The 16083-nt window shown below is 36.1% G+C and overlaps 1 protein-coding gene across 1 annotated transcript in view; it reads right to left on the reverse strand.

Annotated features, from left to right (window-relative positions):
• Positions 1–16083, reverse strand: part of CRB1 (crumbs family member 1, photoreceptor morphogenesis associated) — a 256120-nt gene that overhangs the window by 93911 nt on the left and 146126 nt on the right. The window lies entirely within an intron of this gene.

Here is a 16083-nt window from a genome sequence, read left to right on the forward strand (position 1 = left end):
TAAATTATGTTCAGTACTATAACAAGGGGACAAACATAGTCAACGGAAGAATGCTAAAATAGATTATATATTGGATGGTGCCTCCTTGGAGATGAAGATGATAAAACTGCCTCTCACATACTTTGGGAATGTTGCTAAGAGAGACTATTCGTTAGAGAGAGACATCATGCTAAGGAAGAGGGAGGGATAGCAAAAGAGAGGAAGACCCTCAACCAGGTGGATTGACACAGAAATAATAGCAATGTGCTCAAGTGTGTCACAGATTCTGAGGATGGCACAAGATAGGACAAGGTTCAGATCTGTTGTTCATAGGTCACTATGAGTTGTACTTGACAGCACCTAACAACTACAACAACAATGTGTTTTGAGAAGTGTGGTCACAGTAGATCTCTAATTCTTCCTCTTTATTAAATAATTTGTCAAATATAGCGGTTGAAGCAGCATAGTTATGTCCAACTCACCTAAGATATTAAAGTCTTAAAAATTATTCCCATTGCTATTGACAGAGATGCTACAAAAACACTCACTAGTGTCAGATCAGTTCTGACTCATAGTTACCCTCCTTTGGGTTTTAAATTGTAACAGGAAGATACTGACTACCTTTCTTTCACTGAGCTGCTAGTTGATTTGAGCCACTAGAGATGTGTGGTCTTTGGGATAGCAGTGCAGCTAGCTATGGGATATGCCACCAGACCTCCAGAGAGTATAATTTCTCTGATATTGTCTATTCTGCTTAGGCTGTTAATGTAATTTTGTTCTATAATAAACAGTGATTTTTGCTTTCTATTTTATTTGTGTCTCCCTATAACTCCTAAAATGAGCTCTGATGGTCACATATGTAAGGAGTTGCACTGCCAGCCCAAAGGCAGGAAGTTTAAATCTACCTGATGTTCCAAGGGAGAAAGATGGATTATCTCCAGTGCAATTTATTGCCTCTGAAAACCCTCCAGAGGGTCAGCTATGAGTTTATTCTGAATCGATGATGCATAGTAACAAACAACATAACTCCTAAAACCAAAGTTCGCCAGATGGATAAACAATTGAGACTACTATGGGTCAATGGATGACTGGTCCCATTTACTCAATCCCATGAAATACCAACTTTATTCCATGACAAGCTCCTGCTCAGTTTTCAGTTACCTATTTTGTTTACCTCTTTTCCTTATTTTAAATAAAAGATAATTAATTAAAAAATTATGACAATTCACTTAATACCACAAGAACAAATATTACATGTTTGGGGAGTGATAGTTATTGCTTTCTCAAAGAAGTTCAAATGAACAAATAGTGACAGCAAAAATTTACACATTAATGGTTTTATCAACAACTTTATATGCATTAACTATGATCATTATCTACCACAGGAGGATGCTTTATCATCCTTTCCTCCAAAAAGTCTGGCTGCACTTTCTCCAAGACATATTGGCTTGTTCTTTTTTTTTTTAAATGAAAGTAAAATTCTTTATTCTTTTACCATTTTATCTGAGATATGTAGTAACACTGTATTGGGAGACATATTGGTCTGTTCTTTTGACACTCTATGGTATGTTCAGTACTCTTCTCCAACATCAGAGTTCAAAAGCATTCAATTCTTCCTCTGTCATCCTTATTCAATGTCCAGAGCTCAGATACATAGCAAGTGATTGGAAAGACCATGGCCTGATTCAGGCACAACTTGTCCTCAAGCTTATCTCATTGCTCCTCAATAATTTCGAGTGGGCCCCAGCTGCAGACTTTCCCAGTGCAATACATCTCCTGTTCTCCTGACTACAGGTACCAAGGGTGTGATTATGGATCTAAGTAAGATAAAGTCATTGACAGCATCTATCTTTTCTCCATCTATCATGATCTTACCCACTGGTCCAGTAGTAAGAAATTTTGTTTCCTTGATGTTGAGATGCTATGTATGTTGGAGTCTGCATTCCTTGATTTTCTGCAACAAATGCTCCAAACCCTCCACACTTTCAGCAAGCAAAGTTGTGTCATCTGCATAATGCTGGTTATATTTTTAAAATTTTATTTTATTACTTTTAATAAACATTTACTGAGATCTTGGATTTTCATTCATTCATTGTTGCACTTTTTTCTTTACCCACCTCCCCTCAGTTCGCTCCTCTCTTTGAAAAGCAAAAGATAAACTTCTTTGTTGGTATACAATAACCCCAACCCTGATCCTGGCCCCCCAACCCCCCTGCCCCAAATGCACTCCACTATGCAACCTTAATTCTGGATTCCTCTGATAATCATAATATGCTATCATATATCACTTTTAAACTGTTCTTTCCCTCATCTGCTTCAATTCAGTATGCATAATCTATCCAGTTTTTCTCAGTCTTACCCAAACCCTGTTGTCAGTTACTTTCTACAACGGTGGTGGTACCATGTAGTATTTGTCCTTTTGTGACTGAGATGTTTTACTCAGCATAATGTCCTCGAGGGCAGGGATAGTAGTCCCCCACTATCAGAATTTATGCAGTCGAGTCTCCTGCACTTGGGGATATCACAGGGGTTAGAACATCCAGAGTGCAATGGATGGGCCTAACTCTGGGAAATCCAGCTTCCTAATCATGGTATTTCCTCTGCCATGGAGGTATAAATAATCCAGGTTATTAATGAGTCTTCCTCCAATTCTGCTGCCACATTTCTTTTCAAAGAGTCTAGCTTGTTGAATAATTTTCTCAGGATACAGATGCTTAGATATGAATACAATCCTGACACACTCCTTTCTTAATTTTAAATGGAATAGTGCTATCTTGCTCCATTTGGACAGTGAAAAATTTCCCCTTACAGTGACGTTACTCTAACTACATTCATGTCAACATGTAAGCCAGTTACTTCATATTTCATATCCTAATATCTCCCTTTTAGATAACCAATTTCTGATTTGCCCATCCCTATCAAACCAGAACTCTGAGAGAATAGTCGCATCCCATTACATGTATGCTTTTTAAGCAGTCTTAAAAAGAAGTGATCTCCAAACTATTTTCTTACTAAAATAGAGACATCTACATTTAGACATTAAAATGTTCAGACACCTTTGTGTATGAGCAGTTCTGCTTTGTCCTACAAGGTCACTATGAGTTGGAATTGGCCCAATGACAATTGGTTTAGTTTTGGTTTCTTAGGTAGTTAGTGTGTAGGATTGTTGCTGGTTTTGCATACTGTCATTCAGAATGGTCCTGTAGCTGACCCTCCAGTGAGTTTTCAGAGACAATTAATAGCATAGGAAGATACTGCCCATCCTTCTCCTGTGGAGCAGCTTGTGGATTTGAACTGCGTGTCTTTGAGATTGCAGTGCAGTTTCTCACCAGGTTACCAGAGGATAGTGCATGCTTATTTCATGAAGGTAGAGACTGTGTCTTCTTCTATGTGATGTGAGGTAGGGATTAAATTTAATCTTCAACATTCAAAAGTTCCTACTTAATTTATTTCAGAAGTATTTCCTTCCCAATTTTTTGTGCATTTGTCATCTCTGTCATATATCAAGTCACTCTTTTTCTGGGATCTCTACTGAGTCCTATTTTAAAATTAATCTAATGTTAAGTAATACAAATTCTAATTAATTCTAATTCATTGTCTCTCAGAGATGATGAGGATGGCACAGGATAGGACAGATTTCAGACTCAAAGTCACTATGAGTCATACTCAACTGGATGCATCTAACAATAATTATTATATATTCATAATTAGTATTGTCTAAGAAATTTATATCCCTTGAACCATGGTTCATTTTTAATATTTTAATAGAATTTTGGAAATTTTATTCTTTCAAGGGCATTTTAGAATAATTTTGTCAGAGTTGATAAAAAAAACTTGATAGTATTGAATTTCTTTACATTTACGTTTTTCTTTAATTATTGAAGTTGCATAGATAACCTATCCATTTTTTAAAACATGCATTTAAATTAGCTTTGTGTAAGTTTTGCTTCGTATTTTTCATTTTGATTTAGAGCATTTCTGTTATTACACTTTTCTAAATAAGCTCTGGTTGTCTGGTGGTAAGGAGTTATGCAGTGAGAGATAGATAGTTAGAAGCCATCTTCTGCTTCAAGGAAGAAAGATAAGCAATCTCTTTCTGTGCTATTTATATCTTCTGAAAACCTGCTGGAAGGTCAGCTATGAGTAGGTTCTGATTCTACAGCAATGAGAGAGTGAAATATTCTCATTATTTTTTGACCAACGATTTATTTATAAATGCACATAATAATTTTCAAATGTAGAAGACTTTTTTGGTTTTGATTCCTATTAATTGCATGGCAGATAGAAAATGAGGTCTGTATTAAAAAGATTCTTTGAAAGTAGTAAATTTTTAAAAATATTTCATGGATGGTTGAGAAGATTGTGGACTCTGCTCTGAATGTGCTCACCAACTTGTGCCCGGAAATCTGGAGAGCAACCACTTGGTCAGCTGACTGGAAGAGATATATATTTTGTTCCCATTCCAAAGAAGGGTGACCCAACAGAGTGTGGAAACTATAGAACAATATTCTTGTGAGGATTATCCAAAAACAACTGAAACAGCAAGCACATCAGCAGAGAACTGCCAGAAGTCCAGGCTGGGTTTAGAAGGGGTCGTGGTACTAGGGATATTGTAGCTGATGTTAGATGGATCTTGGCTGAAAGCAGGGAATACCAGAAGAATGTCTATCTGTGTTTCATTGATTATGCAAAGGCATTTGACTGTGTGGATCATAACAAACTGTGGCTGACTCTGAGAAGAATGGGAATCCCAGAACACTTGATCGTGCTAATGCAAAACCTATACTTGCCTAAATGTAGCAACTCCTTTTATTCCTATAAAACTCTTTGTCTTAATATCTACTTTACCAACAATTAATATAGCTATCTTAGGTTGGCTTCTCTAGAGCTATCAGGCTAAAGACCTTCCCTTGACTTATGTAGCTTCAGGAGATGATAAACCCAATAATGGCAAATATATATATAATGCAAGCTATACCCTTCATAGAACTCTTTCAGCTGATTAGCCACTCAGAGCTCATCATGGGAGCAGTCACATTGTATCAAGTCTCAACAAGGGAATGGTTATGCCATATCAGGTTTCATCAAGAGAATGAGTAAACAAAAATTGTCAAACTAGAGAATCATTGGCAGCTAAGTTAGTATACTTGCCATTACAACAACTAAATACATGTGTGTTTAATTATTCTGGATATTGTTTCCTTGTTGTTGTTGTTGTTAGGTGTCATTGAGTCAAATACAGCTCAGAGTAGCCCTATGAATAACAGATCTGAATTTTGTCCTATATGATGCCATCGTCACCATCTCTGATACACTTGAGCCCATTACTGCAGTTATCATGGCAATCTATTTCATTGGGGATCATCCTTTCTTTCGCTGACCCTCTACCCTTCCAAGTATGTTATTCCTTTCCAAGGAATAGCCTCTGCTAGCAACATGTCTAAAGTATGAGAGATGAAACTTTGCCATCCTTGTCTCCAAGGGGCATTTTAGCTTCACCTTCTCTGAGACATTACCTAGTAAATATATGTTCCCCATTATTTTACTTCAGACTCATCCAAGAACTCCTGTTGGGGTTGTGTCTCTTTAAGTAGTATGTAGTTAGGTTTCTAAATCCAATCTTATACTCTATGTTAAATAGAAAATTTTGAGCAATTACTATGCTTACTAATGTATTCTTACTTTATCTTTTATCTCTATGACTAAACAGTTGTTTATAAAAAAATCATAAAAACTTTAGTTTTTGCACATAGGGTTATTATGAGTCATAGATGACTCAATGGCACATTACAGCAACAAGAATCATTAAAAGACTTCTATACTTACAGAGTAAATCTATATTTATAGATTAAGTCTATCTTGACTATGTGACCTTGAATAAGTTATATTCACTTTCTGTGTCTTACTTTCCTCCTCTACAAATTGAGATTTATATTTGTAACATCACTGGACTCATTTGATAATTATATGATTTAAGAAAGTAAAAACTGGGTAGTACATAAAATTAACTCAATAAGCTGGCAAAAAATATAAATAAGTACTGGGAAAAAAATCTATAAAAACAATAACAAAGACAATGTTACAATAATGATAAAATCCAAATAGTACTATAGTCATTGAGGACACTGCTTAGAAAGCAGTCTCCCCAGAAATTATGAAAGTTTGCTTATATGACAAATTTTTCTTGAAAGTATGTTAATGACAGAGCCATTAAACTATATACTCTATGAGGACGAAGATACATTTTTCTTTTGGTTTTGTTTTTCAATTCATCAGTGCATTTCTAATTCATAGCACGATGCTGGGCTTTTAGTCTCACTTACTGTCATTATTCCATTAAATAGGTTCTGATTCATTCCAGCTTTTCTTTCCATTTCTGAAGCTATATCCCAATGGGAGGTAACTACCCATCTTTTTGTTACAGAGATGCTAATGGATTTGAACCATCAGAGAAATACTTCCTTTGGCCAAGTGGCAGTTCACTATGGACTATGCCACCAGAGTTCACTTTGTTTATAGTAGGCACTTGCTGTTGACCAATTTTTGAATGATCAATTAATGATGACATTCCAAAGATAATTAAATATTGTTATAATTCAGCAAAAGAGAGAGAAACCCTTAACCAGATGGATTGATGCAGTGACTGCAACAATGGCTTTCAGTATGTCAGAGATTTTGAGAGTAGCACAGGATAGGATAGGGTCCAAATCTGTTGTACATAAGGTTGCTATGAGTCATGGTCAACTTGATGGCACCTTACAATAATAATAATGCATTTAAAATTCTTTCAGGCAAGTTGTAAAATTATATTTTCGTTAGTTGTTGTTATGTGCCATCGAGTCGCTTGTGACTCATAGCAACCCTATGTACAACAGCCCTGAAACCTGATCATTTGAAATCTGAAACCTGTGACAACTTTATTGTCTCCGACACACCTACCCTCATTACTCCAGGCACTGTATCAATCCATCTCATCGATGGTCTTCCTCTCCTTATCCATCCCTCCATGCTTCCAAGCATGATGTCCCTCACCAAGGACTGGTTCCTCCTTGCAACTTACCTAAAGAATGTCAGACAAAGCTTCAGAACCCTTGCCTCCAAGGAGCGTGTTGGCTTCACCCTCTCTAGGATGAACCTGTTTGTTCTCCTGGCAGTCCATGGTATATTCAAAATTCTTCTCAATCACCACACCTCAAAGGCATCAATTCTTTTTCTATCATTCCTAATCATTGTCCAGCTCTTTGATGCATAACAAGCAACTTTGAAGAGTATGGCCTGGATCAGGCACACCTTAGTCTCCAGGCTGACCTCATTGCTCTCAGTACAATGGCGAGGTCCTGACAGCTGACTTACTCAGTGCAATTTGTCCCTTGATTTCCTGGCTGCTGCTACCAAGAGTGTTGATTATGGAGCCAAGAAAACTAAAGCTGTTAACAATCTCAATCTTTCCCCCATCTATCATGATGTTGAAAATTGTCACAGGGTGAGTATCTTTATTTTCTTCATGTTGAGCTTCTATCCATATTGAATGCTTCAGTCCTTGATCTTCTTCAGTAAGTGCTTCAGGTCCTCCTTCAGTTTTAGCAAGCAGGGATGTGTCATCTGCATAATGCAGGTTGTTGATGAGTCTTCCTCCAATCCTGGTGCCACATTCCTCCTCATACAGCCCAGCATCCCAGATGATCTGTTTTGCATATAGATTGAAAAAGTATGGCAACAGAATACATCCCTGGCACACACCCTTCCCGATCTTGAACCATTCCGTATTTTCTTGCTCTGTTCTGATGACAGCCTTCTGGTCCAAATATAGGTTTCACATAAGCAAAATCAAATGTTCTGGGATTCTCATTTTTCTCAGAGTTAGCCACAGTTTATTGTGATCCACACAGTCAAATACCTTTACATAGTCAAACACAGATAGACATTCCTCTGGTACTCTCTACTTTCAGCCAAGATCCATCTGACATTGGCTATATCTCTAGTGCCATGGCCTCCTCTAAATCTAGCCTGCACTTCGGGCAGTTCTCTGTTGATGTGCTGTTCCAGTCATTTTTGGATAATCTCTAGCAGAATCTTGCTTGGATGTGACATTAATGATATTGTTTGATAGTTTCCTCACTCTGTCAGGTCACCTTCTGGGAACAAATACAGATCTCTTCTTCCAGTCAGTTGGCCAGGTGGTTGCCTCCAGATTTCTTGACACAATTTCGTGAGAGCATCCAGGGCAGCGTCTGTTTGTTGAAATATGTCAATCAGTATGCCATCAATTCCTGGAGACTTATTTTTGCCAATTCTTTCAGAGCAGCTTGAACTTCTTTTTTCATCACCACAGGCTCTTGCACATACGTTGTTTCATGGAATTCTTCTGTGTCAGCCAATTCCTTTTTGTTAGTGTTCAAATAAATTTATCAATAATAATCTTTGACTGCTCACTGCCATGTATGTGTTATGAATCTAGTCACTTGGGCTAATTGGCACAATATTTAATCTTTAGATTCCTCAGATAGGAGCAGAATCTACTAAACACTTCCTGCCTTTTCCAAAAAAAGAAAACATGTGAGATTGGTGCTTTCCTTGAAGACAATCTCACTCTGCTTGGAATTTAGAATGTAACCTATAACCCTAAATTTGAAGATAGTATAGCACTCACAAAAAACCCAGCCTCTTCTACCCTGAGATTAGAAGAATTAGATTGTGCCCAGCTACCATCATTCTGACAAGGACCACAATAGAATGACCTAGATAGAGTGAAAGAAAACTATAGAACAAAATTAAAAATAAAAAAAGACTAGGTTTGCTGAGCTGAGAGAAGCTGATGGAACTTCCAAGACCCTCAGTTAACCTTCACATTTGAATTTGAACCAACCCAAGGTATAATCCTTCAGTCAAACAACAGACAGAACTGTAAATTGAACAATAATACCTATGAGGGGTGTAGTCCTAATAAGAGTCAACTAGACAAGATAAAAAACAATAGTATCTGCAGTGTTGCATAAAATGTGCAGAAGGCAGGTAGGGGCAGAAAACAAAAGATGATCGGAAATGTAGCCAAGGAAAGAAGTGGCAAGACAGCCATTTTATGTACTATTATTGATAGGATTGAAACTAATGTAATGAAACATTAAAAAAATATATACATTGCTGAATAAAAACTGATTTACTTTTATATTTCCCTGAAAGAAGCAAACATTTAAAAATTCTAGAAGCCTGCTACTTGCATTTATTTTTACATTTTTAACTTTGGACTTTCTCATAATTCTTTTGACACTTGACAGTTTCCTTTTCTTGGTCTCTAATAAGATACTACAATTAGTGTTTTCTCAATTCACAAAATACCTACTATTTACTCTTCTTTCGTGGGAAGGAAATACAAAGCAGAAGACTTAGACCTGAATTCACACAATGCAAAGAAGTGATAATAATGCTAATCTATGAAATGCACCGTATATAGTAGGTTCCTAATAAATGCGTGGATAACGTTTGAGGAGCAAACTTAAACAATTTTAGAGAATACTTAGTAAAAGGCATTGGGTAATATATTTTTATATATAGAAAACCTCATAAAATATTTTTTCCTCTTTTCCATGCATAAAGTATTATCCACAGGTTAACACTTAGCCCCTGCTTCCAACTAATTTAATGAAGTCAGACATAAACTTGTATAAAGTTAAATGTTAGTGTAAGTGGAGACATCACTGACAAACTAGCTCTGGACAACAAAGAATTTATTCCATGTAAATTACATAGGCAAGAGATGCTGCATACTCGGGAGAGACCAATTTCTTTAAGACAGGGCTGGAATGAAATATCTTATAGAGACAGAACTTATACTTCAGTTTGATAGAGATGATGTTATAGTGGTAACAACTAAATTAAACAAACTCTAAACTCATAAGTGGCTACTATAAAGCATTTAGGGGTGATAGTTTAGTCATCTAGTTGTCATGTAAGATTTACGTAGGAAATCAAGTCAGAAAACTTGATGTAGCCAGATTTCAGATCTGGAAGTTTACAAGTATTTTTAAATTTTATTTTGTTTCTGAAAACAGTGAGGACTAATAAATAATTCTTAAGTGGCAAATCGTCATTGTTTCCACAACTAATCAGTCCCTAGGAGATAGACAGCATAGCTTCAACTAAAGAGTTCTCAAACTCATTGCTGTCGAGTTGGAACTGAGGCTGTAAATTACACAGGAGATTACTCATGGAGCTTCTGGTAGATTTAAATTGCCAGAGAAGCACCACCTTTGAGTTAACAGCACAACCCTCTAACAGAGCTCCAGACATACCCTCCAAAGGATTTTAAGAGGCAACATATCACACTGGAAGAGAGAGCCCATCTTTCTTTCTCAGAGCTGTATTCTTTTTCCTTTTAAATCTTTATGCTTAACAAATCATAGGAGAAACAAGACTTTATGAGAAACAATGTTGCATCAGGATAGGAAGAAGACTCATAAACAATCTACATTATACTGATGACACAACGTTGCTTGCTTGCTGAAACGGAAGAGGACTTGAAGTGCTTGCTGCAGAAGATCAAAGACTGTAGCCTTCAATATGGATTACATCTCAACATTAAAAAAAAAGAAATATCTCACCACTGAGTCAATAGGCAATATCACAATAGGCAATATATGGAGAAAAATATTGAAGTAGTCAACTATTTCCTCTTACTTGGATCCACAACCTTTGATAGCAGCAGTCATAAACCCAAAAGATGTGTTGGGAAAATCTGCTGTGAAGGACTTCTCCAAAGTACTGAAGAGCAAGTATATTTGTTTAAAGTACATTTGATCCAAGATACGGTCTTTCAATTACTTCCTATGCATTTCAAAGTTGGATAATGACTAAGGGTGACAGAAGAACCAATTTGAGTTGAGTTGTGGTATTGGAGAAGAGTACTGACTATCCCATGGACTGTCAAAAGAACAAATCAGTATGTCTTGGAAAAGTGGAAACAGGTCCTCCTTGGAAGCAAAGGGATGGTGTAAAAGGAGTGGATGCAATAATACGAGGTAAGAGTGGTTGAGTCTGACTTCTACCCACTTCATAAAAAGGAACACCTCACCCTCATGCTCCTGTACCTCTTTCTATCACTCATTCAGATCCAATATGTATTGTTGACTCACAGACTTTAATCCAGTTGTAGGGTTTATTAGAAAAATAAATTAGAGAGTGGAGCAGGCAAAGAGTATCATACAATGCAAGTCCAGGTTTTAGTCCAGAAGTGTACGGCACAATTCTTCAATTATTCCAGGCTCTGGTTTCAGTTCAGCTGTTAGCTTTTCCATCCATCAACTGGCAAGAACAGCAAAATTTTAAATAGTGGCCTTTATCTCATGGCTACTCTAGTTACACCTTGCCACAGTTTATCCATAGCAAGGTCACAGTCTTTCCACTACCCTCACCAGGGTCTCAGCACCACAGTCTAGCTCTGGTCTTGCTCTACCAGGGTCTTGCTCTATCTCTCTCAAGTTGCTGCTTGTCATGGGAAGCACTTTGTATCTTATCCTAGTCCCACACCTGTTGATGATTTGCAAAACCATGCCTTTACAGACAAGGTAGCTGGAGACCAGAAGAGGCTAATATAATGGCTAGAAAAGCCAACTTTTGAGCTTTCATTATAGATGAGGAGCTTTATCTCATATACTTTGAACATATTGTCAGGAAGAACATGGAAAAGGTCATCATTCTTAGAAAGGTGCAAGGTCAGTGTAGAAGGGGAAGACCCACAGCAAGATGAATTAACATTATGACTGTAACAATAATCTCAAATATATTGGAGATATTAATGATGGCAAGGATGGGGCCAAATTCAGATCTGTTGTCCATAGGGTCACTATGAGTCACAGTTTACTTAATGGCACATAACAAAACAATCTCCCTTGGTATAACACTGAGTGAAGAGAAAAGAAACTAGTATAGGAAGACAAATTAGAAAGAACTAGTAAATTTATCTATATATAAAAATTTAGAGTATTACATTCTTGTTATATATGGCAAGAAGATGCCCTGCAATCCCAAAGTCATGTGGTTTGAATCCACCAGCTGCTCTGAGGGAGAGGGATGGACAATCTCCTTTCATGTGATTAACGGCTGCTGAAACCTCATTGGAGGGTCAGCTCTGGGTCGGTTCTGACTCAACAGCACACAACAATAATTACCATCAAGTTGACTACAATTCATAGAAACCCCATGAACAATAAATTTGGACTGTGCCTTATCCTGCAAAGTTCTCACCATCTGTGATATGTGTGAGCCCTTTGTTACACTCACTGCATTGACTTATGTTGAAGGTCTTCTCTTTCTCAGACGTCCACCTTTCCCCAAATGCTATCTTTTTTGAAAGACTGGCCTTCCTGACAACATACCCAAAGTATGTGAAATGAATGAAGCTTCACCATTTTTGTTTTTAAGGAGCACGCTGGATGTACTTCCTCCAAGACAAATTTGTTGGGGATTTTCATGCAATTTGTGTAATCTATTCAATACTTTTCTCCAACAACAAAGGCATTTATTATTCTTCTGTCATCCTAGTTCATTGTTCAACTTTCAGATTCATAGGAAGCAATGAACATACCATGACTTAAATCAAGAGTACTTTATTCAGAAGAACTGACCTTACTCAGAAGAACTGATATCCTAGTTCTTCAGGACTTTGAAGAATGTATTAAATGGTATAATGTATTTCCCCAGTATTTACAAAACCTTTCATTTATCTTTGATAAGAAATTGAGTGCAGATGGTAGTATTTTTCATCACTATAGTTCCTTGTTCTTTTAATGTGTGAAAGTTACCTACTTGGTATGTAATAAATATGAAATAAAAGCTAAATAATATGGATATATATTGCCTTTCAATGTAAATTTAGAACAGAGAAATTTGGTCTACATTTTCACCATGGTAGGAAAGAAAAGAAATACAAAAGGGACTAAAAACAACAGTAAACAAATTATATATAAAAAACAGAATGATAAACATCAATTCACGCTACTACCTTGTTAAAAATAAATTTGGTTGACATCTTCAATGTAAAATAAGGCCAGTTATGTTTATTTGATGAACCCAGAAAATGGAAAATGGAAAAAGATTAAAGCTTCTTTTATTGGCTACTTGAGCTATAAACAAATTCTAATGTCAATCAAGATAAAAAGGATTAGGCCTTATTTATGGGATTACTCATGCCATTCAGTCATCCTAATTGGGTATTTTAGTTGACAATGAATCAGTTTATGTCCAAGTATCCATTTGTAGTATCTTAGGTAGGCTACTTTAAGTTTACTACCATTTTGTTTATGTAAATTCCTTTAACTAAATACTATTTTTTATTTTCTTTTCTAAAATGAAAAAAAACAGTATCTAATTTTATTTAAAAAGTAATCTTAATATTGGAAATTTCTAGTATCAAGTATATCCCACATTACTAAACAAGTAAATCATATTAATGCACCAAAAAAGCATTGACCTTATGCTGAAATACAAATAATATTGGGTACACAAATTAATGTTTACATAGTCTCATTTTAGTGAAAATCATGATTAAATAAGCAACTAATAGAAAATTATTTAAAATTTCTTATGTAAACAAAATAAGCTTAATTTTTCTATTTTAATTGACTCAAATATTTTCTTAAATTTAGTATATACAAGTCCAAAAATAAGTTACAAGTCCAAAACTCTATGCAGTTATTCTTCCTTACTCAAATATTCTAATTTTAATTCAATAATTACATTTATTACAGCATTAAACATTAGCTACTAAATAAGCATGTTAAAAATATAGTGATGATGCCAGTTATATAAGTAATAAGAAAAGAATAAGTTACCTATGAGCATTGCCATTAAAATGTGAAAACCATGTGTCCTGGCTTCAAACATTTTTCTGCAAAAGATGAGACATCGTCCAGACACCTACATGGTCAACAGAGCAAGTTTCCGATGATTTTGTACCAAGTCCAAAATGTGGGCTTGTTTTTCAATGCCACCTTCTTCCTCTCCTGTGGAGAGTGGGACGACTTAGTTTTGACTCATTTCTGCCCAAGCAGATCAGCAGGGTTTAACGTAAGACTCTTTTGTGCTGCTTACCAAGCGACTTGTATTCTTAGATCCTCTCCCTGCCTAACACATGGTGCCTTCCCTTTTTAACTCATACTAGTGAATTTTAATATGATCTCAACACTGAATATGGGCACTGTTATCAAGGAAAAGCAAATCCGAAGAATTTAAGTATAAACTTTTTGGAAAAATAATTTTTTTGCACCTTTTATTATAGAAAAATGATTAGGATATTTGAATTTTAATTTTCTTCACAACAATGAAGATGCTGATTTTGGTTTAGTTTTCAGTTCTTCTGTTTTGCATGGTGATGAGAAAATTATTGGCAAATGTATGGTAAACAAAATGTGTTCTTTTATACACATACCCACATGAGTGCCCCTTAGAATGAAGGACAGTGAAATTTTTGTCTCACATATTTTAGGCATGTTGCCAGGAAGGGTTAGTGCTTGAAAGGGGATATCATGTTGGGATTAGAGAAAGAACCCAAGCAATATAGATCAAAGTAGTAACAGTAACAATTGGCTTGACCATATCAGAGATTGTGAAAATGGTGCAGGGTCAAGAAAGATTCAAATCTATTGTTCATAGGATCACTGTGAGTTATGGGTGACCTGATGGAACCAAACAACATATATACTTATGTTGTTATGTGCCATTGAATTGGAACTGACTCATAACTGAGTTTGTGGGTTTTCAGAGGCAGCAAACTGCACGAGAGTTGATTTTCCCTTGTTCTCCCACAGAGCAGCTGGTGGATTAAAAGTGTGTACCTTTAGATTAGCAGTACAATTCCTTACCACTAAGCCACTAGAGCTCCCTATGTATGTATATACATGTGTATGTGGGGGGGGTGTATGTATGTGTTTGTATATACGTTTTGTGTACCATGGAGTTACAACTGACCTATAGCTGACCCTCCAGTGTGTTTTCAGAGGCTTAAAGCACATGGGAGGAGATTGCCTCTCCTCCCTTTGAACAGCTGGCAGATTCAAACCATATGCCTTTGAGATTGCAGCATAGATTCTTGCCCCTATGTCACCAGAGCTTCCTTGTTTGTATATATGTGTTTATGCATATGTGAATACATATATGCATATATACATAGATACATATTTATATATGGAGAGGAAAAGGAGATAAATCAAGAAATAAGAAGAGTAGGCGCTTTCACTAGACACTTGACATTGTGGCAGGAGTCATTTGGAGGGAATCTTTGGAATTGAATTCCACCCTCTATTTTATAATTAACTGTGCTCCTCTTCCATCTCTTATTTGTCAGACTGTCAGTTTGTTATATTTTGTGGTAGCTTATCTGTGTTGTGATGCTGGAAGCTATGTTACTGGCATATAAAAATCAACAGAGTCACAAGATGGAAAAGTTTCAGAGAAGCTTCCATACTAAAACAGACAAGATTTTTGAAAATAGACTTTTGAAATAATGAGCTAGTGACACCATATAAACAGCAGTGGATCATTGATATATTTGACAGATCAGTGTTTCACATTGAGGACATCCAAACCATTCCTGGGGAAGAACTGTCCTCTGAAATGAAAGTCTACCTTAACGATACAGATGGACCAAAGCTTTTAGGACATTTATTTGCTGATGGACTGTTATATGGCATGACTCAAAAGGAAGAGAAAGAATAACAAATATCCATTAATAATTGGAATGTGGAATGTAGAAAATATGAATTGAGAAAATTAAAAGCTGTAAAAAATTAAATTGGAAGTGTAAAAAAAATATATCATAGGCATTAATGAGCTGAAATGAACTGCTATTGGCCATTTTGAATCAGACAATCATGTGGTCTTCTACACCTAGAATGATCAAGAGGAATGCTGCTGCATTCATCATCACAATGACCATTTCAAGATCTATCCTGAATTATGTGACTGCTACTGTTGTGTGTTAATGTGGCCATGATCCACAGTGTAATAGGACTATCCTTTTTTATTTTATTTTATTAATTTAGTTTGCTTATTTTTCATTTCAATGAACATCTACAGAGATTTTGGAATTCCATTCATTCATTGTTGCACCCT

This window comes from Elephantulus edwardii, unplaced genomic scaffold, assembly GCF_000299155.1.
Source record: "Elephantulus edwardii isolate Elephantulus edwardi_28Jun2011 unplaced genomic scaffold, EleEdw1.0 scaffold00110, whole genome shotgun sequence".
In the NCBI taxonomy this organism is placed as follows: Eukaryota; Metazoa; Chordata; class Mammalia; order Macroscelidea; family Macroscelididae; genus Elephantulus; species Elephantulus edwardii.